Raw genomic sequence first — 24947 nt, forward strand, 5'->3', positions numbered from 1 at the left:
AGGGTACCCTCGGGCATACACTCGGGCCTACTATTCTATCTAATTTCTCTTCCTCTTGTTTTGTTCAAGTTTATATAGTTTATATAGATATTTATTTTAATGATATTACTCTTCTTAAGATATTTTATTTTTCCCTTTTCCCTTTCCTCACTGGGCTATTTTCCTCGTTGGAGCCCCTGGGCTTATAGCATCCTCCTTTTCCAACTAGGGTTGTAGCTTGGCAATTAATAATAATAATAATAATAATAAGGAACTGTAGTGCAAGCACAAATCGAAACATCATCTTCCTTCAATCACCTTTATTACAACGTTTCGGACAATTTGTCCATCATCAGGTTCTAGAACCTGATGATGGACAAATTGTCCGAAACGTTGTAATAAAGGTGATTGAAGGAAGATGATGTTTCGATTTGTGCTTGCACTACAATTCCTCATTAAACTGCGTTTCCCCTCGTCTGAGAATTACAGAACTGCCATTCTTAGAAGATAATAATAATAATAATAATAATAATAATAATAATAATAATAATAATATAATAATAGATATTTTACAACGTATAATATACACACCCTTAATTTGACATCTCTCTCTCTCTCTCTCTCTCTCTCTCTCTCTCTCTCTCTCTCTCTCTCTCTCCCCTACTCCTTCTTCTCTCTCTCTCTCTCTCTCTCTCTCTCTCCCCTACTCTCTTCTTCTTCTTCTCTCTCTCTCTCTCTCTCTCTCTCTCTCCCCTACTCCTTCTTCTTCTTCTTCTCTCTCTCTCTCTCTCTCTCTCTCTCTCTCTCCCCTACTCCTTCTTCTTCTTCTTCTTCTTCTTCTTCTTCTCCTCTCTCTCTCTCTCTCTCTCTCTCTCTCTCTCTCTCGCGTTTATAAATAAACTATCTGTGAATACTGATCTAATGTATAATGAATATTTATTTATATTATACATCATAAAATGAAATATTATTTTCTTCATGATCACAGATACAAATTTGCTTATTATACATCAACTATTTCTGAATAATCATTTAATGTATAATGAATATTCATTTTTATATAATACATCATAAAATGAAATATTATTCAATGTATATTGATTATTCATTTGTATTATACACCATGGAATGAAATATTATTCAATGCATATAGATTATTCATTTATATTATACATCATAAAACGAAATATTTTTCAATGCATATAGATTATTCATTTATATTATACATCATAAAATGAAATATCCTTTTATCCATTATAACAAATTCCAGATTTACTGCAAATCGTTGCCTTGTCATCGGTGACCGAGAAAGATCCCATTGGCAATTGCCATAATAACAACGGCGGTTGCCATCATCTTTGCCATGAGGTTGCCAATGGCAATCAGTGCAGTTGTCATTCTGGGTACTTGCTCGATCTGGATGGCAAGTCGTGTAAGGTACGGAGAATTATTATTATTATTATTATTATTGTTGTCATCATCATCATCATTATCATCAACATTACTATTATTGTTGTTATTATTATTATTATTATTATTATTATTGTCATCATCATCATCATCATCATTATTATTATTATTATTATTATTATTATTATTAGTATTATTATTATTATCAATATTATTATTATTATTATCATCATCATCATTATCATCATCTTCAACATTATTATTATTATTATTATTATTATTATTATTATTATTATTATTGTCATCATTATCATCCTCTTCAACATTATTATTATTATTATTATTATTATTATTATTATTATCATCATCATCGTCAACATTATTATTATTATTATTATTATTACTTGCTAAGCTACAACCCTAGTTGGAAAAGCAGGATGCTATAAGCCCAGGGGCTCCAACAGGGAAAATAGCACAGCGAGGAAAGAAAAAGTGAAAAATGAAATATTTCAAGAAGAGCAACATCATTCAAATAAACATCTCCTATAGAAACTAAATAAACTTTAACAAAACAAGAGGAAGAGAAATTAGATAGAATAGTATGCCCGAGTGTACCCTCAAGCAAGAGAACTCTAACCCAAGGCAGTTGAAGACCATGGTACAGAGGCTATTATTATTATTATTATTATTATTATTATTATTATTATTATTATTATTATTACTTGCTAAGCTACAACCCTAGTTGGAAAAGCAGGATGCTATAAGCCCAGGGGCTCCTACAGGGATAATAGCCCAGCGAGGAAAGGAAAAAGTGAAAAATTAAATATTTTAAGAGGAGCAACATCATTAAAATAAATATCTACTATGTAAACTATATAAACTTTAACAAAACAAGAGGAAGAGAAATAAGATAGAATAGTATGCCCGAGTGTACCCTCAAGCAAGAGAACTCTAACCCAAGGCAGTGGAAGACCATGGTACAGAGGCTATTATTATTATTATTATTATTATTATTATTATTATTATTATTATTACTTGCTAAGCTACAACCCTAGTTGGAAAAGCATTATGCTATAAGCCCAGTGGCTCCAACAATGAAAATAGCCCACGAGGAAAGGAAAAAGTGAAAAATGAAATATTTTAGGAAGAGAAACATCATTAAAATAAACATCTCCTATAGAAACAAAATAAACTTTAACAAAACAAGAGGAAGAGAAATTAGATAGAATAGTATGCCCGAGTGTACCCTCAAGCAAGAGAACTCTAATCCAAGGCAGTGGAAGACCATGGTACAGAGACTATTATTATTATTATTATTATTATTATTATTATTATTATTATTACTTGCTAAGCTACAACCCTAGTTGGAAAAGCAGGATGCTATAAGCCCAAGGGGTCCAACAGGGAAAAGAGCCCAGCGAGGAAAGGAAAAAGTGAAAAATAAAATATTTTAAGAAGAGTAACATCATTAAAATAAATATCCCCTATATAAACTAAATAAACTTTAACCAAACAAGAGGAAGAGAAATTAGATAGAATAGTATGCCCGAGTGTACTCTCAAGCAAGAGAACTCTAACCCAAGGCAGTGGAAGACCATGGTACAGAGGCTATTATTATTATTATTATTATTATTATTATTATTATTATTATTATTATTATTACTTGCTAAGCTACACCCCTAGTTGGAAAAGTAGGATGCTATAAGCCCAGGGGCTCCAACAGGGAAAATAGCCCAGCGAGGAAAGGGAAAAGTGAAAAATAAAATATTTTGAAATAAATATCTCCTATATAAACTTTAACAAAACAAGAGGAAGAGAAATCAGATAGAATAGAATGCCCGAGTGTACCCTCAAGCAAGATAATTTATTTGATCAACCGGAGGCTGATGTATTGTTCAATCTTGGTTAATTGTACCCTCAAGCAAGATAATTTATGTATTGTTCAATCTTGGTTAATTGTACCCTCAAGCAAGATCATTTATTTGATCAACCGGAAGCTGATGTATTGTTCAATCTTGGTTAATTGTACCCTCAAGCAAGATCATTTATTTGATCAACCGGAAGCTGATGTATTGTTCAATCTTGGTTAATTGTACCCTCAAGCAAGATCATTTATTTGATCAACCGGAAGCTGATGTATTGTTCAATCTTGGTTAATTGTACCCTCAAGCAAGATCATTTATTTGATCAACCGGAAGCTGATGTATTGTTCAATCTTGGTTAATTGTACCCTCAAGCAAGATCATTTATTTGATCAACCGGAAGCTGATGTATTGTTCAATCTTGGTTAATTGTACCCTCAAGCAAGATCATTTATTTGATCAACCGGAAGCTGATGTATTGTTCAATCTTGGTTAATTGTACCCTCAAGCAAGATCATTTATTTGATCAACCGGAAGCTGATGTATTGTTCAATCTTGGTTAATTGTACCCTCAAGCAAGATCATTTATTTGATCAACCGGAAGCTGATGTATTGTTCAATCTTGGTTAATTGTACCCTCAAGCAAGATCATTTATTTGATCAACCGGAAGCTGATGTATTGTTCAATCTTGGTTAATATTTATGAATTCATATCTGACTCACAGCAGATCGAAGGATGTCTTCAAGAGCCGTTTCTGCAGTGTCAGCAGGAATGTGTGGAGACGTCTTCAGGCTTCGAGTGCGTATGTCGACTAGGTTACGTCCTCGACTCTGATGGGTTTAGATGCAATGGTGATTATTTTAACCTTTGTGTGAAGGATAATCTATATTTTAGTAGGATATCTCCAATGCTGGATTATTAAACTCTCTTTAATTACATTTGTTACCTAATATTTGAAAATTACTTTGTGAAAGCTATAAGTTGACATATAGAAATATGATCATCATGCAATATGATATTTGATAATTTTGTTACGGTAACCTTTGTATAAAATATAATTTATATTTTAATTTGATATCTCCTATGTTGGATTACTGAACTCTCTTTAATTACATTTATTACCTTATATTTGAAAATTACCTTTCTAAAGTTATAAATTGACGTATAGAAATAGGATCTTCATGCAATATTTGATAATTTTGTTTCGGTTACCTTTGTGTGAAGGATAATCTATAATTTAGTAGGATATCTCCAATGTTGGATTACTGAACTCTCTTTAATTAAATTTATTACATTCTATTTGAAAATTACCTTTCTAAAGTTATAAATTGACGTATAGAAATAGGATCTTCATGCAGTGAATTATTTGATAATTTTGTTAGAGAAATTAATTTAATTGGTAATTTATATGTACAGTTGGACACTGGAGTCCCTGTCACACCTCAGTCTGAGGACGTGCACCTTATAACACCATTACTGAGCGGAGAGTTCCTCTCCCATCCACTGATGCCAAATTATCCGACTCATTCTATTTTTTAGTCAATTCTTTTTAGTCAGATTTGCGCCGACTCGCAGGGGTGCCCTTTTAGCTCGGAAAAGTTTCCTGAATGCTGATTGGTTGGACAAGATCATTCTAACCAATCAGATTACAGGAAACTTTTCCGAGCTAAAAGGGCACCGCTGCGAGTTGGTGCAAATGCGCCTCGTTAAAAAAAAATTGAGTATAGTTACTCGTGCACTTCCTCAGAGTTGTTTGCCAGGATTTCTTGTCTCCAGCTGTACCATTTATTTACACCAATTTGTATCCAAAAAAAAAAAAAAAAAAAAAATCAAAATAAAAAAAAAAAATAAATAAATAAATAAATAAAAAAAGGTTTAAAGTCCATGTGGACCTCTGGTTTCAGACGTAGACGAGTGCCTGAAGGACAACGGAGGATGTGCCCACCAATGCCACAACACGGAAGGATCCTACAGCTGTTCCTGCAGGGAGGGTTATGAAATGACAGACGAAAGGAATTGTGATAGTAAGCTTTTCACTTTTCTTTGGAACTATTTCTTGAAAATAGCATTACGTAAATCTATATAACTAGAGGGGCACTCAGCAAAGCGTAGACCTCCGCCACGGCAGCTTATTTCTCCACCTTCTGCTCGACATTGACATTGATCTTTGACCTTAACATGTATTAATTGGCGTGGATTTTCATACACTCAAATATGAACCAAGTTAGAAGTCTCTGTGAGAACGATGTCCAAACTTATGGCTGACTACGTGAATTGGACATTTTGCTTAACCACAACCTTGACCTTTGACCTTAACGTGCATTAATTGGCGTGGATTTACATACTCTCAAATATGAATCAAGTTTGAAGTCTCTGTGACAACTGTGTCCAAACTTATGGCTGATTACGTGAATTGGACATTTTGATTGACTATGACCTTGACCTTTAGGCTTGACCTTCCAAAATTTTATCATTTCCAGCTTTTTACATAACAAATAATCCCTGCAAGTTTCATTACTCTACGATTAAAATTGTGGCCAGGAAGCTGTTCACAAACATACACATACAAACAAACACACACACTGGGTAAAATAGAACCTCCTTCCAACTTCGTTGGCGGAGCTAATATAGATTTTTCTGAAGTATGCCATTAAACATAGCAAGCAGCAATGACCTATTTGTTTATCGAAGTTGTTAAGTTTTACTTATAAATGTTTGGCTTATGACGGTAAACCTAATAATCAAATCAATATACGTTTACCATATGGGGTTAGAGAGTTGCGATATAGTGCTTCATTAAAGGGGGTTTGCAGTGTCTCCTTGACTAGAGTACCACCTTCAACCTTATGCACCAACTGTTTAGGTTTCTTCAACCTCGTACCCGCTAGTTTTCTTCCAACTTGCAGTCCAACCTTTTAAATTCTACTTCTACTGCTGTTATCTATCTTATTATTATTTATTAATTGTTTTAGAGTAAATATATTATATATTTGTGTTGATATACTTCCAAAACATGCTATATAAATATAGCTCTTAGAAAGAAAAGCTAGCTAGTAGGGTGAAAAAAGTATAGCATTTTTAACAACCTAAACTTAAAGAAACCGAAATTTTAATCGGAAATTCTCCGTAAAAATATATGGTTCTCGGCCGTATTTCAGTAAAATACAGGCGACCGTAATTTCTACCCTACTTTGTTATTATCTTTTACGGGTTGGTGACCGTAATATCACTCCTTTACGTCAATATATCCATTGTGAAAATGGTATATGCCTGGCAACATTTATTCCAGGATTTTTACCGTTTTTACGGCAAATGTTCAACTGGCAACCGTAATTTTTACTGTATTTTTATTATCTTTTACGGTTTGGTGACCGTAATATCACTCCTTAACGTCAATATATCCTTTTTTAAAACGGTAAATGCCTGGCAACATTTATTCCAGGATTTTTACTATTTTACGGCAAATTTTTAACAGGCGACCGTAATTTTTACTGTATTTTTATTATCTTTTACGGTTTGGTGACCGTAATATCACTCCTTAACGTCAATATATCCTTTTTTAAAACGGTAAATGCCTGGCAACATTTATTCCAGGATTTTTACTATTTTACGGCAAATTTTTAACAGGCGACCGTAATTTTTACTGTATTTTTATTATCTTTTACGGTTTGGTGACCGTAATATCACTCCTTAACGTCAATATATCCTTTTTTAAAACGGTAAATGCCTGGCAACATTTATTCCAGGATTTTTACTATTTTACGGCAAATTTTTAACAGGCGACCGTAATTTTTACTGTATTTTTATTATCTTTTACGGTTTGGTGACCGTAATATCACTCCTTAACGTCAGTATATCCGTTTTTGAAACGTGTGTGTGTGTGTGTGTGTGTGTGTGTGTGTACTATAGCCCCGAAAGAACCAATGAAAAGACTTGATTGGAGTAAGTACTTTCGTCCAGGAATTTTTTTTTTTTTTTTTTTAATTCTTTTTTTTACTGCAAACTTAGCTTTTAACAGTGAATATATGTCACCCAGTAACATCAAATCTCTCTCTTAGTCATAACAGGTCCAAAGATAAGCAGCCCTGATATGGAGGAGTTCACGGAATTATCAGCTTCGTCAAGGCATGACTTCAAAACGATGACCGAAGACATCATCTTCACGTACAAGCCAATTGGACCTTTGGAACGGAGGAAAATTTCCCCGAAAAGTGAGACTTTGAGAATCTGTTATTATTATTATTATTATTATTATTATTATTATTATTATTATTATTATTATTATTAGCCAAGCTACAACCCTAGTTGGAAAAGCAAGATGCTACAATCCCAAGGGTTCAAATAGGGAAAAATTGCTCAGTGAGGAAAGGAAATAAGGAAATAAATAAATGATGAGGATAAATTAACAATAAATCATTCTAAAAACAGTAACAACATCAAAACCAGATATGTCATATATAAACTATTAAAAGACTCTTGTCAACTGGTCAACATAAAAAAAAATCTGTACCTATGCATATCTATCTAAATATTTAGCCGTCATATTTGACTGGTTGCGTACAGTATTCTTAATTAGTTAACTAACAAAACGAAAATTATTCTTGTTTCTTTACAAATAAAATGTTTAAAAGCCTTATTATTTTATTCTTTTGTATACATATATTTCTTATTTCTTTTCAAATAAAATGTTTAAAAGCCTTATTCTTTCGGTATACATATATTTCTTATTCTTATATTTTATTTTTTTAAATATTTCTTTTTAAATAAAATTTTTAAAATCCTTATTTTTTTCTTCTTTCAGCATACATATATTCCTTATTCTTATTTCTTTTCATATAAAAGGTTTAAAAGCCTTATTCTTTCATTCTTCCGGCATACATATATTGCTTATTCTTAAATTTTTTTTAAATAAAGTTTTTAAAATCCTTATTTTTTTATTCTTTCAGCATACATATATTTCTTATTCTTATTTCTTTTCAAATAAAATGTTTAAAAGCGTTATTATTTTATTCTTTCGGCATACATATATATTTCTTATTCTTAATTTATTTTTAAATAAAATATTTAAAAGCCTTATTATTTTTATTCTTTCGGCATATATATATTCCTTATTCTTATTATTTTCTAAATAAAAGGTTTAAAAGCCCTATTCCTTCGGCATAGATATATTTCTTATCCTTTTTTTCAGATAAAATATTTAAAAGCCTTTTTTTTGGCATACATATATTCCTTATTCTTATTATTTTTTAATTAAAATGTTGAAAATCCTCATTTTTTTTATTCTTTCAGCATACACATATTGCTTATTCTTATTATTTTATAATTAAAATATTTAAAATCCTCATTCCTTCCCCTACAGTGAATAAAACCGAGTTAACGATCCTCAACTGCCAAATAGGAAAATGGCGGGTGCCAACATAAATGCGATGACGGACCGGAAGGGGGCGTCTGTTCTTGCCTTCACGGCTATGATCTTCATATAGATGGCACAAGACATGTCAAGCAAGTGTGAGTTATTGTTAAAAAAAGGAGTCTCTCTCTCTCTCTCTCTCTCTCTCTCTCTCTCTTAAAATTTGTGTGGGTTAGTGTTTCAGCATAGTGTTAAATTGTTTGAACACATTGAGCATAGATTAATTTGGATATATTATATATATATATATATGTATATACATATATATATATATATATATGTGTGTGTGTGTGTGTATATTATTTATATACATAAATGTATATAAATTTATATTTATATGTATATTTTTTTATATATAGAAAATATATATAAAATTTATATATATATTATATATATATATATTATATATAGAAATATTTATGAATTTATATATATATATATATATAAATATATATATACATATATATATATATATATATACTGTATATATATACAGCACACATACATACATACATACATACATACATATATTTATATTTATATTTATATAACTTAGAAATATGCATAGAGACACTCATGCAATAGTTCAATCAACATAAAAATATACCATTCATTCTTTCCTTATACAATATAGAGAATAAAATCAACATTTCTAATTCCCCCCCTCCCCCCTTTTCAGCCAAAAACCTGCGAGAACCAAGACCCAGACCGTAAGTGCCAGCATGACTGTTTTGACAGCGATGATGGCTACGTGTGTGTCTGTCAGTCAGGATTCAGTCTTGAGATTGATGGCTTTTCGTGTCAAGGTAATTAAGTTAATTTAATTTGGTTTTCTTTGGTGGTTAGGTATGGATTCGTAATTTTTAAATTTGTGATTATGAATGTATCAATGTATTTGTATTGTATGAATGCACATATATGTCATATATGTATGTATGTATGTATGTATGTATATATATATATATATATATAATATATGTATATATATATATATATTTATTTATGTGTATATATATATATATATATATACACATATAAATATATATGCATATATATATAATATATATATATATATATATATATACATATATATATATATATATATATACATTAAAGATTAGGTGATAAACTAATTCGAGTCTGTACATGTGTATGCACACACACACTCACACACACACATATATATATAAATATATATATATATATATATATATACATATATATATATATATATATATATACATTAAAGATTAGGTGATAAACTAATTCGAGTCTGTACATGTGTATGCACACACACACTCACACACACACATCTATATATATATATATATATATATGTGTGTGTGTGTGTGTGTGCATGTGTATGTGTATGTGTATGTATGTATTATAGCCCCGAAAGGAAAAATTAAAAGTCGGTATGAGTTAGTACTTTCGTCCATTAATGTATGTATCTATGTATATATGTGTACGGAAATTAAACTTATATTTCATATGACCAAAACGTTCCATCCATAAGTAATAAATCAAGTGTCATTACTTTTCGTATTCGTCATTTGTAAATCACCAAAATATAATAATAAAAAAAAAAAATAATCAACTTCTTCTAATTCCATAAAAAGTGACGAATATCTTTAAAATTCTAATTTATAACGTATTATAAAAACTGATAATTTATATATTTTTTAAGCCTCCTTTTATTCCTGGTGCAGACATAGACGAATGCTCTGAGGATAACGGAGGCTGTGAACACACATGCAGCAATACAGAAGGATCCTATAATTGCTCCTGTAGGAAAGGCTTCCAGTTGCAGGATGAAACGAATTGCAAGCGTAAGTATCCTTAAATGTGTTTGATGGGAGTTTTTCCAACAAAGTCCTGAGTGACTTTTCAGAACAGGTATTCAATTCTCTATAAACTTTAAAAAGGAATAAATTAGCCTCTGTTTCATATTCTTCCATGGTCTTGGGTTAGAGTTCTCTCGCTTGAGGGTACACTCGGGCACACTATTCTATCTAATTTCTCTTTTTGTTTTGGTAAAGTTTTTATTGTATATATTTTACTGTTGTTACTCTTCTTAAAATATTTTATTTTTCCTCGTTTCCTTTCCTCACTGGGCTATTTTCCCTGTTGGGGCCCCTGGGCTTATAGCATCCTGCTTTTCCAGCTAGGGTTGTGGCTTAGCAAATAATAATAATAATAATAATAATAATAATAATAATAATAATCCACTTCTCAGTACAGTACAGTATTATTATTATTATTATTATTATTATTATTATTATTATTATTATTATTATTATTATTATTACTATCCAAGCTACAACCCTAGTTGGAAAAGCAAGATGCTATAAGCCCAGGGGCTCCAACAGGGAAAAATAGCTCAGTGAGAAAAGGAAATAAGGAAATAAATAAATGAAGAGAACAAATTAACAATTAAATCATTCTAAAAAAAGTAACAACGTCAAAACAGACATGTCATATATAAACTATTAGCAATGTCAAAAACAGATATGTCATAAATAAACTATAAAAAGACTCATGTCCGCCTGGTCAACAAAAAAGCATTTGCTCCAACTTTGAACTTTGAAGTTCTACTGATTCAACAGTATATAGTAATGAGTACTGCTTAGCTTTCCATGTCATTAAAGTGAAGTACTGTACACTTTTATTTACTCATATCCTCAGTGAAAGAAAACGGGTAGTGTCATCAGTGTACCTGAAATAATGCACTGTAAGCATTGCTTGAAATTCATTGCAATATCCTTTTAGCACCTGGCTGCGTCAATAGACGTAGCAGGAGACAATCTTTTTCTTCTTCTTCTTCTTCTTCTTCTTCTTCGTCTGCATCTTTCCCCACTTCTATGTGGGGTCGATGTTTCTGGCTAGCTTTCTCCATCTACCTCTGTCCCACACTTCATCACCGTTAATACCTTCGATCGAAGGTCATCCTTGATACAGTCCATCCACCTTCGCTTTGGTCTCCCTCTCCTTCTCGTTCCCTGCACCTCCATTTCCATCACTCTCCTCAAAATTTTATTATTATCATTATTACTTGCTAAGCTACAACCCTAGTTGGAAAAGCAGGATGCTATAAGCCCAGGGGTTCCAACAGGGGAAAATAGCCCAGGGAGGAAAGGAAAAGGTGAAAAATAAAATATCTTAAGAAGAGTAACATCATTAAAATAAATATCTCCTATATAAACTATATAAACTTTAACAAAACAAGAGAAAGAGAAATTAAATAGAATAGTATGCCCGAGTGTACCCTCAAGCAAGAGAACTCTAACCCAAGAAAGTGGAAGACCATGGTACAGAGGCTATGGCACTACCCAATACTAGAGAACAATGGTTTGATTTTGGAGTGTCCTCCTAGAGGAGAAGCTTACCATTGTTAAAGAGTCTTTTCTACCCTTAGCAAAAGGAAAGTTGGCCACTAAATATACTGTTCATCTCTTCTCACGACATGACCATACCACCTCAATCTACTGTCTTGGATCATATCTGATAGTTCTTCTATCCTTATTATTATTATTATTATTATTATTATTATTATTATTATTATTATTAGCCAAGCTACAACCCTAATTGGAAAAGCAAGATGCCATAAGCCCAAGGGCTCCAACAGGGAAAAATAGTCCAGTGAGGAAAGGAAATAAATAAATAAATAAATAGCAAGAGGAAAGTGGCCAATGAACAATATACTGTTCATCTTTTCTCACGACATGACCTTACCACCTCAGTCTACTTGGATCTTATCTGATAGTTCTTCTACCCTTAGCAAGAGGAAAAGTGGCCACTGAACAATATACTGTTCACCTCTTCTCACGACATGACCATACCACCTCAATCTACTTGGATCTTTTCTGATAGTTCTCTAACTCCTGTGGTACCCCTAATGACCTCATTCCCTATCCTCTTTCCTTACAGGTATTCCTAGCAATGAGAGCACTAGCCTCGAGGAATTCTCCGAGTCTTCAGCGTCTTCCAGACATGATTTCAAGACGCTGATTGAAGACGTTATCTGGACTTACAAGCCCATTGGTCCCTATGAACTGGGGCAAGATAACCCTGAAAGTAAGATGCTTTATATTTATTAGAAGATTTTACTTGAGCTGTAATTGAATGGGAGTTGCGTTAGGGGTGACAACGAGTAGATTTATATGTATACAGTATGTATGTATGCATGTATATATACAGTATATATACATAAATATATATATATAGTGTATATACATATGTATATATATATAACATATATGAATATAATGAATAGATAAATGAATATATATATATATATATATACATATATATATATATATATATATATAATGTATATGTATATATATATATTATACTATTCTTATAATGTAACATATATAAATGTAATAATTGTATGTATATAGATCTACATATATATATATATATATATATGTATATATATACATATGTGTATATATATATATGTATATATATATACATATGTGTATATATATATATATATATATATACACACACACATGGAGGAACACATAATTTTTAACGTAAGTATATGTATGTATGTATGTATGTACGTATGTATGTATGTACTGTATGTATATTTTAACATAAGTTATGTATGTATGTAAGTTTTGACATAAGTATATGTATGTATGTATGTATGTATGTATGTTTTAACATAAGTATATGTATGTATGTATGTATGCATGCACGTATACTACCACTTCCAATAGTAATAAAATAAAAAATAATAACAACAATCCCCTCTTCTCACCTACAAACAGGTAAATGCAATTGCAAAAACAAAGGCCGCTGCAACCCAGTATCAGGAAAATGTACGTGTACAGCCGGATGGAAGGGAACACACTGCGAACTACGTATGTATACATAGATTACAAAACGGATATTTAAATACATGTATGAACTAGAGGGGTACTCAGTAGAGCGCAGACCTACGCTGTGGCAGCTTATTGCTCGACCTTTTGCTTAACCTTGAGCTTTGACCTTTGACCTTAACGTGTATTGATTGGCGTGGATTTTCATACACTATTATTATTATTATTATTATTATTATTATTATTAAGCTACAATCCTAGTTGGAACAGCAGGATGCTATAAGGCCAGGGGCCCCAACAGGGAAAATAGCCCAGTGAGGAAAGGAAACAAGGGAAAATAAAATATTTTAAGAACAGTAACAACATTAAAATAAATATTTATATATGAACAAAGTTTGAAGTCTGTGACAATGATGTCCAAACTTATGGCTGATTACATGAATTGGACATTTTGCTTGACCATTAACTTGACCTTTGACAAAGGTCAAAGGTCAAGTTAATGGTCAAGCAAAATAATATGTATTAATAGGCGTGGATTTTCATACACTCAAATATGAACCAAGTTTCAAGTCTGTGACACATGATGTCCCCCAACTATTGCCTGATTACGTGAATTGGACATTTTGATTGACTATGACCTTGACCTTTGACCTTAACATGTATTAATTGGCGTGGATTTTCATACACTTATATATGAACCAAGTTTGAAGTCTATGTGACAACGATGTCCAAACTTATGGCTGATTACGTGAAGTGGACATTTTGCTTGACCTTTGACCTTGACCTTCCAAAATGTAATCATTTCCAGCTTTTTACATAACAGTTAATCCCTGCAAGTTTCATTACTCTACGATTGAAATTATGGCCAGGAGCTGTTCACAAATAAACAAACACAAACAGGGGGTAAAACATAACCTCCTTCCAACTTCGTTGGCGGAGGTAAACATAAACATTTATATGTCTACGATTAAAACTGTGGCCAGGAAGCTGTTCACAAACAAACACACACACACACAAAACAGGGGATAAAACATAACCGCCTTCCAACTTCGTTTGCTGGGTAAACATATATATATGTAAAGTTAAATTCATTGATATACATTGTAAAAATTCATTGTATGTTTGCAGTGGTGCAAATGTTTGTAATTATAATGACATGTTGTAATGAAAGTAATGTTCAAAAGCTGTAACAGGAATTAAATCAATATACATCGAGAGAGAGAGAGAGAGAGAGAGAGAGAGAGAAGTGAATGATTTGAAGTTCTCTGGCAACTTGAAGAGAGAGAGAGAGAGAGAGAGAGAGAGAGAGAAATGAATGATTTGAAGTTCTCTGGCATCTTGAAGAGAGAGAGAGAGAGAGAGAGAGAGAGAATGATTTGATGTTCTCTGGCATCTTGAAGAGAGAGAGAGAGAGAGAGAGGAGAGAGAGAGAGAATGATTTGATGTTTATCTGGCATCTTGAAGAGAGAGAGAGAGAGAGAGAGAGAGAGAGAGAATGATTTGATGTTCTCTGACATCTTGAAGAGAGAGAGAGAGAGAGAGAGAGAGAGAGAGAATTTCAAACAATTAACATTTCCACGTTCCTTTCCAACAGCCTGCGAAGAAGGAGCCTACGGACAACAATGCTCTCTCCAATGCAACTGTCGCAACAATGCAAACTTGCAACCACAATCTCTGGCGTCTGCACTTGCAAGTCAGGTACGAGAATTAATTGTATTCACGTACGACGTCCGTCAGTAGTCGTAGGTTGCATGCAGTAACCACGTATGATAATTCATCAAATGGATATAGTTTTGAATATTTTTTTCTGATATATATTATTGTCTTTATCTCTCGAAAACAGTAAATTATAGATTAATATTTTTATCTGTATTTATTTAAATGAAAATGAGTGTAGGTTTCATTTAGTAATCATATTTATATAGTTTTGATTATTTTTTTTTCCTGATATATACAGTATATTGTATTCATTGCTGGCAAACAGTAAATTATAGATGAGTAAATATTTCTATTTTCAATTATTTGAATGAGAACGAGTTTGTACTGTATATAGTTTTGATTATTTTTTTCTGATATATATTGTATTCATCGCTCGAAAAACAGTAAATTATACAATATTTATTTGATTATATTTATATTTATTTGCATGAGAACGAGCTATCTCTATTTTTTCAATCTCATATAAATTTAACTTCTTCTTTGTCTGCATCTTTTCCCACTTTTATGTGAGGTCGATGTTTCTGGCCAGCTTTCTCCATCTACCTCTGTCCCCACACTTCATCACCGGTTAATCCCTTTGATCGAAGGTCATCCTTGATACAGTCCATCCACCTTCGCTTTGGTCTCCCTCTCCTTCTCGTTCCCTGTACCTCCATTTCTATCACTCTCCTCCCAATATACTGTTCATCTCTTCTCATGACATGACCATACCACCTCAGTCTACTTTCTTCACCGGTTAACCCCTTTGATCGAAGGTCATCCTTGATACAGTCCATCCACCTTCGCTTTGGTCTCCCTCTCCTTCTCGTTCCCTGTACCTCCATTTCCATCATCCTCTTCCAATATACTGTTCATCTCTTCTCATGACATGACCATACCACCCTCAGTCTACTTCCTTGGATCTTATCTGATAGTTTTCTAACTCCTGTGGTGCCCCTAAGTACCTCATTCCGTATCTTATCTCTTCTGTCACCCCACACATCCATCTCAACATTCTCATCTCTGCCACATCCATCTTTTTCCTCTTCTGTCTTCTTTATTGCCAACGTCTCCACTCCATACATCATGGCTGTCTCACAACTGTCCTGTGTACTTTACCTTTCAACTTAACCCCTATTTTCCTGTCGCATAGTACTTCCACGTACTTTTTTTTCCAATTCTTTTCATCCTGCGTGTATTCTGTGGTTTATTTCTTCCCCCAGATCACCATCCTCTGTCCCACACTTCATCACGGTTAATCCCTTTGATCGAAGGTCATCCTTGATACAGTCCCATCCACCTTCGCTTTGGTCTCCCTCTCCTTCTCGTTCCCTGTACCTCCATTTCCATTACTCTCCTCCCAATATACTCTTCATCTCTTCTCATGACAGGACCATACCACCTCAGTCTACTTTCTTGGATCTCTATCTGATAGTTTTCTAACTCCTGCGGTACCCCTAATTACCTCATTCCGTATCTTATCTCTTCTTGTCACCCCAAACATCCATCTCAACATTCTCATCTATGCCACATCCAGTTTCTTCTCTTCTGTCTTCTTTATTGCCTACGTCTCCGCTCCATACATCATTGCCGGTCTCACAACTGTCCTGTGTACTTTACCTTTTAAGTTAACCCCTATTTTCCTGTCGCATAGTACTCCACGCACTTTTTTTTTCCAATTCTTTCATCCTGCGTGTATTCTGTGGTTTATTTCTGCCCCAGATCACCATCCTCTGTCCCACACTTCATCACCGGTTAATCCCTTTGATCGAAGGTCATCCTTGATACAGTCCATCCACCTTCGCTTCAGTCTCCCTCTCCTCCTCGTTCCCTGTACCTCCATTGGTTACCTAACATTAAGCTGGTATCAAATCATCTTCTTCTTCTTCTTTGGTATCAAATCTGACAGCAACACTGAGCTGGTATCAAATCTGACAGCAACTTATCTTCTTCCCAGCTGGTTCCCATTTTTATATGGGGTCGCCGTTGCGGATGAGCCGTTTCCATCTTTTTCTATTCTGCGCTTCTGCCTCATCAATCCCCCTTCTCCTGTAAGTCTCCTCTCACACAGTCCCTCCATCTCTTTCTTGGTCTCCCTCTTCTTCTTCTTCCCTGAACCTCCATCTCCATAGTATGTCTCCCAACGTGGTCCTCATCTCTCCTCATCAGGTGTCCATACCATCTCAGCCTCCCTTCCTGACAGCAACTTATCCTTTTCAATAATCAATCTCTTACCTAAAGTTCATCTCAATCTTCTTTAAGCGCAAAGCTAACGCTATCCTTTTTGGGCGTCCATTCAGGCTGGCAAGGGAGGAGGTGCTCACGCCCATGCCCGGGCGGATTTTGGGGACCTGAATGCCACCGGAGGTGTCGCTGTGGTGCGGGGGGCGTCTGCAACCCCGTCGACGGAACATGCCCTTGTGATCCTCTTGCTAAAGACAGCAAATGTTTCCCATAGTAAGTGTGTTATTATTATTATTATTATTATTATTATTATTATTATTATTATTATTATTATTATTATTATTATTATTGTTATTATTATAAACACACTTTCGTACACAGATTAATGTAGAAAAATTCTCTTGGAATATGAAGGCTCCAATTAAAGGTAGGTTCGAGATTAAATAATATGTAAATCCCAGTTGATAACTGAACAAGGTACTTACACACGCACACACCACACACACACACGCACATATATATATATATATATATTTATATATATATATATACAAAAACTCACACACACACTCATATATATATATATATACATATATATATATATATATATGTGTGTGTGTGTGAGTGTGTGTGTGAGTTTTTATATATATATATATATATATACGTATATGTATTTATATATATATATATATACATATATATATATATATATATATGTGTGTGTGTATGTGTGTGTGTGTGAGTTTTTGTATGTATATATATATATATGTATGTGTTTATATATATATAAATATATATATATACATATATATACATATATATATATATATATATACAAAAACTCACACACACACTCATATATATATATATATGTGTGTGTGAGTGTGTGTGTGAGTTTATATATATATATGTATATATATATATATATATGTATATGTGTTTATATATATATATATAAATATATATATTTATATATATATATATATAGTGTGTGTGTGTGTGTGAGTTTTTGTATATATATATATATATATATATGTATATGTGTTTATATATATATATACATATATATATATACATATATATATACATATATATATATATATATATATATCATCAATTAAAAAGTGTATAATTATTCTTGTAATATATTTTTATCAAAAATCATATACATATTAACGAACAATATAAAAACCTAAATAAAAACTATGCAATTAATGCTTCAACATTTTCTATTAATCATCACATACATAATAATCAACTATATAAAAACCTATAAAAAAACAATATCAATAATAATTAATGTTTTCTCATCATTAGATAATAGCGTTCTACCAATATTGGACCTAAAGACCGAAAAATGCACCGAAGGAAAATATGGACCAGGGTGCCAGCAGAATTGCAAGTGCCAAAATGGCGCCCAGTGCCATCTATTGACGGGAGACTGCAAATGCACTCCTGGTTGGCTCGGGCAGTATTGCCATATACCGTGTCGTGAAGGTAAGTTGAGAGAGAGAGAGAGAGAGAGAGAGAGAGAGATTTTAAGTTTTGATAAATCAGATTGGCGAACGATATAATTATATTGAGAGAGAGAGAGAGAGAGAGAGAGAGAGAGAGAGTTTTGAAATGTTTTGTAATATCAGATTGTTGAACGATATGATTATATTGAGAGAGAGAGAGAGAGAGCGAGAGAGAGAGAGAGAGAGAGAGAGAGAGAGAGAGAGAGAGAGTTTTGAGTATTTTTGAAATATCAGATTGTTGAAGGATCTAATTATTGAGAGAGAGAGAGAGAGAGAGAGAGAGAGAGAGAGAGCTTTGAAATGTTTTGAAATATCAGATTGTTGAACGATATGATTATATTTAGAGAGAGAGAGAGAGAGAGAGATTTGAAATGTTTTGAAAATATCAGATTGTAGAACGATATGATTATATTGAGAGAGAGAGAGAGAGAGAGAGAGAGAGAGAGAGAGATTTGAAATGTTTTGAAATATCAGATTGTTGTGTGATTATATTGAGAGAGAGAGAGAGAGAGAGAGAGAGAGAGAGAGATTTAAAATGTTTGAAATATCAGATTGTTGTGTGATTATATTGAGAGAGAGAGAGAGAGAGAGAGAGAGAGAGAGAGAGTTTTGAATTTTTTTGTAATATCAGATTGTAGAACGATGTGATTATATTGAGAGAGAGAGAGAGAGAGAGAGAGAGAGAGAGAGAGATTTGAGATGTTTTATAATATCAGTGTTGAGCGATCTGATTATATCAGAGAGAGAGAGAGAGAGAGAGAGATTTTAGATGTTTTGTAATATCAGATTGTAGAACGATATGATCATTTGAGAGAGGGAGAGAGAGAGAGAGAGAGAGAGAGAGAGAGATATAAAATGTTTTGAAATATCAGATTGTAGAACGATATGATTATATTGAGAGAGAGAGAGAGAGAGAGAGAGAGAGAGAGAGATATGAAATGTTTTGAAATATCAGATTGTAGAACGATATGATTATATTGAGAGAGAGAGAGAGAGAGAGAGAGAGAGAGAGAGATATGAAATGTTTTGAAATATCAGATTGTAGAACGATATGATTATATTGAGAGAGAGAGAGAGAGAGAGAGAGAGAGAGAGATATGAAATGTTTTGAAATATCAGATTGTAGAACGATATGATTATATTGAGAGAGAGAGAGAGAGAGAGAGAGAGAGAGAGAGAGATATGAAATGTTTTGAAATATCAGATTGTAGAACGATATGTGAGAGAGAGAGAGAGAGAGAGAGAGAGAGAGAGAGAGATATGAAATGTTTTGAATATCAGATTGTAGAACGATATGTGAGAGAGAGAGAGAGAGAGAGAGATTTGAAATGTTTTGAAATATCAGATTGGTGAACGATACAAATTAAAACTGTTTCACTGAAAACTATCAACCATATAAATTAAAACTGTTTCAATGAAAACTATCAACCACATAAATTAAAACGGTTTCAATGAAAACTAACACTTACATAAAATTATTTTTCTCTCTTAAAGGATTTTGGGGTGAAAACTGCAAACAGTCTTGCAATTGCACTGGAGAGAGTAGTTGCAATCATGTTACTGGGTCGTGCATATGCCCACCTGGATACGTAGGAATATTCTGCGAAAGTAGTAAGTATCAGAGATCCTTTCAAATGCAGTAGTAAAAAAGTGTCTTATTTTAGCCCATGACCAGAGAAAACTTAGGAAAGAATTGTAGCTTAGCAAGTAATAATAATAATAATAATAATAATAATAATAATAATAATAATAATAATAATAATAATAATAATAGTTTTTTACCTTGCTTGAGGGTACACTCGGGCACACTATGCCATCTTATTTCTCTTCCTCTTGTTTTATTAAAGTTTTTATAGTTTATATTTATAGTTTAATGTTGTTACTTTTCTTGAAATATTTTATTTTTTATTGTTTCCTTTCCTCATTACTATTTTATCCTCTTGGAGCCCCTGGGCTTATAGCATCCTGCTGTTCCAACTAGGGTTGTAGCTTAGCAAATAATAATAATAATAATAATAATAATAATAATAATAATAATAATAATAATAATAATAATAATAATTGAAAAAAATGAGAAATATAACAAGAGTAAAGAATATAACCTTTTTTATACTTTCTGCATTTTCAGAGTGCCCTGAAGGATACTGGGGCCAAGGTTGCAAAAACAAATGCCTTTGCAATAGGTCACAACTCTGTAATGCTTCAACGGGAGATTGCCACTGCCCTACGGGAACTCGCGGTGAGGACTGCCGACGGGAATGCCCTTTGGGTTACTATGGAGAAAAGTGTGATTTGGTAAGAGAAATAAAAGCATTTAGTTATCTATAATTTTATCTTTAGAATGGGAATTATAGTCATTTTTTTTTAGCGAGGCAGATTTGCACCGACTCCCAGCGGTGCCCTTTTAGCTCGTAAAAGTTTCCTGATCGCTGATTGGTTGGACGAGATAATTCTAACCAATCAGCGATCAGGAAACTTTTCCGAGCTAAAAGGGCACCGCTGCGAGTCGGTGCAAATCAGCGAGGCAGATTTGCACCGACTCGCAGCGGTGCCCTTTTAGCTCAGAAAAGTTTCCTGATCGCTGATTGGTTAGAATTATCTCGTCCAACCAATCAGCGATCAGGAAACTTTTCCGAGCTAAAAGGGCACCGCTGCGAGTCGGTGCAAATCAGCGAGGCAGATTTGCACCGACTCGCAGCGGTGCCCTTTTAGCTCGTAAAAGTTTCCGGATCGCTGATTGGTTGGACAAGATAATTCGAACCAATCAGCGATCAAGAAACTTTTCCGAGCTAAAAGGGCACCGCTGCAAGTCTGTGCAAATCAGCGAGGCAGATTTGCACCGACTCCCAGCGGTGCCCTTTTAGCTCTGTAAATTTTCCCGATCGCTGATTGGTTGGAAGATATAATTCTAACCAATCAGCGATCAGGAAACTTTACCGAGCTAAATGGGCACCGCTGCGAGTCGGTGCAAATCTGCCTCGCTAAAAGAAATGGACAATAGTTAAATGGTCTCCATTATTTGAAAATATAGTTAGGAGATAATTAAACTTAGAATTCTTTTAATTTTTAATAAACTATTTTTTTCCACTGTGAGAGGAGGTTGCGTGTGTCTGTATATCTATCGATATATTAATCAGTCATTTTGACGGGTCGCGTACAGTAGTTGATAATAGAGATTATTACCATTGTATTTGTAGATATTACTTAATTCAGCCCTTAGATATAGGTAAAATACATGAAAACTGTGATAGGTGAACACAAATTTACCTTAATAATTAGCAGAAAATAATTTGCATATAAATAAACTTAAGTTTTTAAAGCGTGGATTATTAATCTCTCTCTCTCTCTCTCTCTCTCTCTCTCTCTCTCTCCCTCAATATGATTATTGGGCGCATGTACTGAATTTTTTTTTTTCTCTCTCTCTCTTTCTCTCTCTCTCTCTCTCTCTCTCTCTCTCTCTCAATATGATTATTGGGTCTCTCTCTCTCTCTCTCTCTCTCTCTCTCTCAATATGATTATTGGGTCATTTTTCTCTCTCTCTCTCTCTCTCTCTCTCTCTCTCTCTTAATATGATTACTGGGTACATGTACTGAATCTCTCTCTCTCTCTCTCTCTCTCTCTCTCTCTCAAAATCATTATTGGGTACATGTACTGAATTTCATCTCTCTCTCTCTCTCTCTCTCTCTCTCTCTCTCTCTCTCTTAATATGATCACTGGGTACGTGTACTGAATCTCTCTCTCTCTCTCTCTCTCTCTCTCTCTCTCTCAATATGATTACTGGGTACATTTTACTGAATTTCATTCTCTCTCTCTCTCTCTCTCTCTCTCTCTCTCTCTCTCTCTAGCTTTGTGACTGCCAGCACGGAGGCCAATGCAACCAAGATGGCGTCTGCCAATGCCCAGCAGGGTATACCGGAAGCACCTGTGGTATTCGATGCCCTCCTAATACTTGGGGCATCGGCTGCAGTTCAGAATGCAAGTGCTATAATAATGGTATTTGTAATCCGAGTGAGTATTTATTATTATTATTATCATTACTATTATTTTTATTATTATTAATGATATTATCATTAATAATATTAATATTAATAATATTATTATTAATAATATTAATATTAATATTATTATTATTATTATTATTATTTTTTTCATAATCATAATCATTATTATTATTATTATTATTATTTCATCATTATTATTATTATTATTATTATTATTATTATTATTAGTAGTAGTAGTAGTAGTAGTAGTAGTAGTAGTAGTAGTAGTAGTAGTAGAAGTAGTAGTAGTATGGTGTTGTTGTTGTTATTATAATTGGACATAAAAAGTCTTAAAAGACATTATTATTATTATTATTATTATTATTATTATTATTATTATTATTATTATTATTATTATCATCAGAAACCGGCTTCTGTCAATGCAACATCGGATGGACGGGACCCACCTGTAACGACCCCTGTCCACCTGACCACTACGGGCCTAACTGCCAATTAGAGTGCGGCTGTCAAGCTAACAGCTCATGCAACCGATTCACCGGCTGTTGCGACTGCACCGAAGGTCGTTATGGTCGGTTCTGTGAACTAGGTGAGTTGGAAGGCGTATTTTTTATCTCTCAGATACTCCCTCCTCTTCACAGAAGAGATAAGATACCTGAGGTAATTAGGGGTACCGCAGGAGTTAGAGAACTATCAGATAAGATCCAAGAAAGTAGACTGAGGTGGTATGGTCATGTCGTGATAAGAGATGAACAGTATATTGGGAGGAGAGTGATGGAAATGGAGGTACAGGGAACGAGAAGGAGAGGGAGACCAAAGCGAAGGTGGATGGACTGTATCAAGGATGACCTTCGATCAAAGGGATTAACCGGTGAAGAAAGTAGACAGAGGTGGTATGGTCATGTCGTGAGAAGAGATGAACAGTATATTGGGAGGAGAGTGATGGAAATGGAGGTACAGGGAATGAGAAGGAGAGTGAGACCAAAGCGTAGGTGGATGGACTGTATCAAGGATGACCTTCGATCAAAGGGATTAACCGGTGATGAAGTGTGGGACAGGTAGATACTACCTCGTATTCACAGAAGAGATAAGGTACGGAATGAGGTAATTAGGGGTACCACAGGAGTTAAAGAACTATCAGATGAGATCCAAGAAAGTAGACTGAGGTGGTATGGTCATGTCATGAGAAGAGATGAACAGTATATCGGGAGGAGTGATGGAAATGGAGGTACAGGGAACGAGAAGGAGAGGGAGACCAAAGCGAAGGTGGGTGGACTGTATCAAGGATGACCTTCGATCAAAGGGATTAACCGGCAATGAAGTGTGGGACAGAGGTAGATGGAGAACGCTGGTCAGAAACATCGACCCCGCCTGTTTTGGAAGAGGATCAAGAGGAAGGCAAAGGATTAGATGGTGAGATAAGGTGAAGGATGATATGGAGAGAAGAGGTTTGGTGGAAGAGGAGGCCTTTGATATAGAAGGCATTGGAGAGGGCATATCATTATCACCATCTCCTTCTACGCCTAATGACACAAATCTAATGACACAAATGGCCTTGGTTAGATTTCGCCAGTCGTCTCTATCTTGAGCATTTAATTCAATACTTCCCCATTCATCATCTCCCACTTCACGCTTCATAGTTCTCAGCTTGTAGCCCTGGGTCTTCCAACGCTTCATAGTTCAGAGTCATCACTCTTCATAGTTTTCAGCCAACCGACCCCTCAATGTAAGGAAAACAATTGGGAAAAGTGTTCATATATGCTTTAGCAAGAATTAATAATGAATGTTAAGAAAGTAATAATTAATTACTAATAATGCACTACAAAGCAAATCTAGTTATAACAATTCCATTTTTTAATGCAGAATGTCCATCTGGATTCTACGGTGCAGAATGCAACAGTTTATGCCTATGTGAAAATGGTGGTTCTTGCGATCCGCGAAGCGGACAGTGTATATGTGCTCCGGGATATACTGGGGAAAACTGTGATATCCGTTGCCCAATTGGTACGTAAAACTTCTCTTTATCCGTTACTTTTATTATGTTGAATTTCATAAA

At 33.9% G+C, this 24947-nt stretch overlaps 1 long non-coding RNA gene and 1 pseudogene across 1 annotated transcript; both read left to right on the forward strand.

Annotated features, from left to right (window-relative positions):
• The first annotated feature begins 397 nt into the window (after positions 1-397).
• On the forward strand, positions 398-24878 carry LOC137635962 (multiple epidermal growth factor-like domains protein 6; annotated as a pseudogene).
• On the forward strand, positions 9338-15151 carry LOC137635963 (uncharacterized). Its single transcript, XR_011042871.1, has 5 exons — positions 9338-9468; positions 10372-10491; positions 12590-12736; positions 13444-13536; positions 15089-15151. It is a non-coding gene; the product is annotated as an uncharacterized lncRNA (long non-coding RNA).
• Positions 24879-24947: the final 69 nt, after the last annotated feature.

Source organism: Palaemon carinicauda, unplaced genomic scaffold (assembly GCF_036898095.1).
Source record: "Palaemon carinicauda isolate YSFRI2023 unplaced genomic scaffold, ASM3689809v2 scaffold203, whole genome shotgun sequence".
NCBI classification, from domain to species: domain Eukaryota; kingdom Metazoa; phylum Arthropoda; class Malacostraca; order Decapoda; family Palaemonidae; genus Palaemon; species Palaemon carinicauda.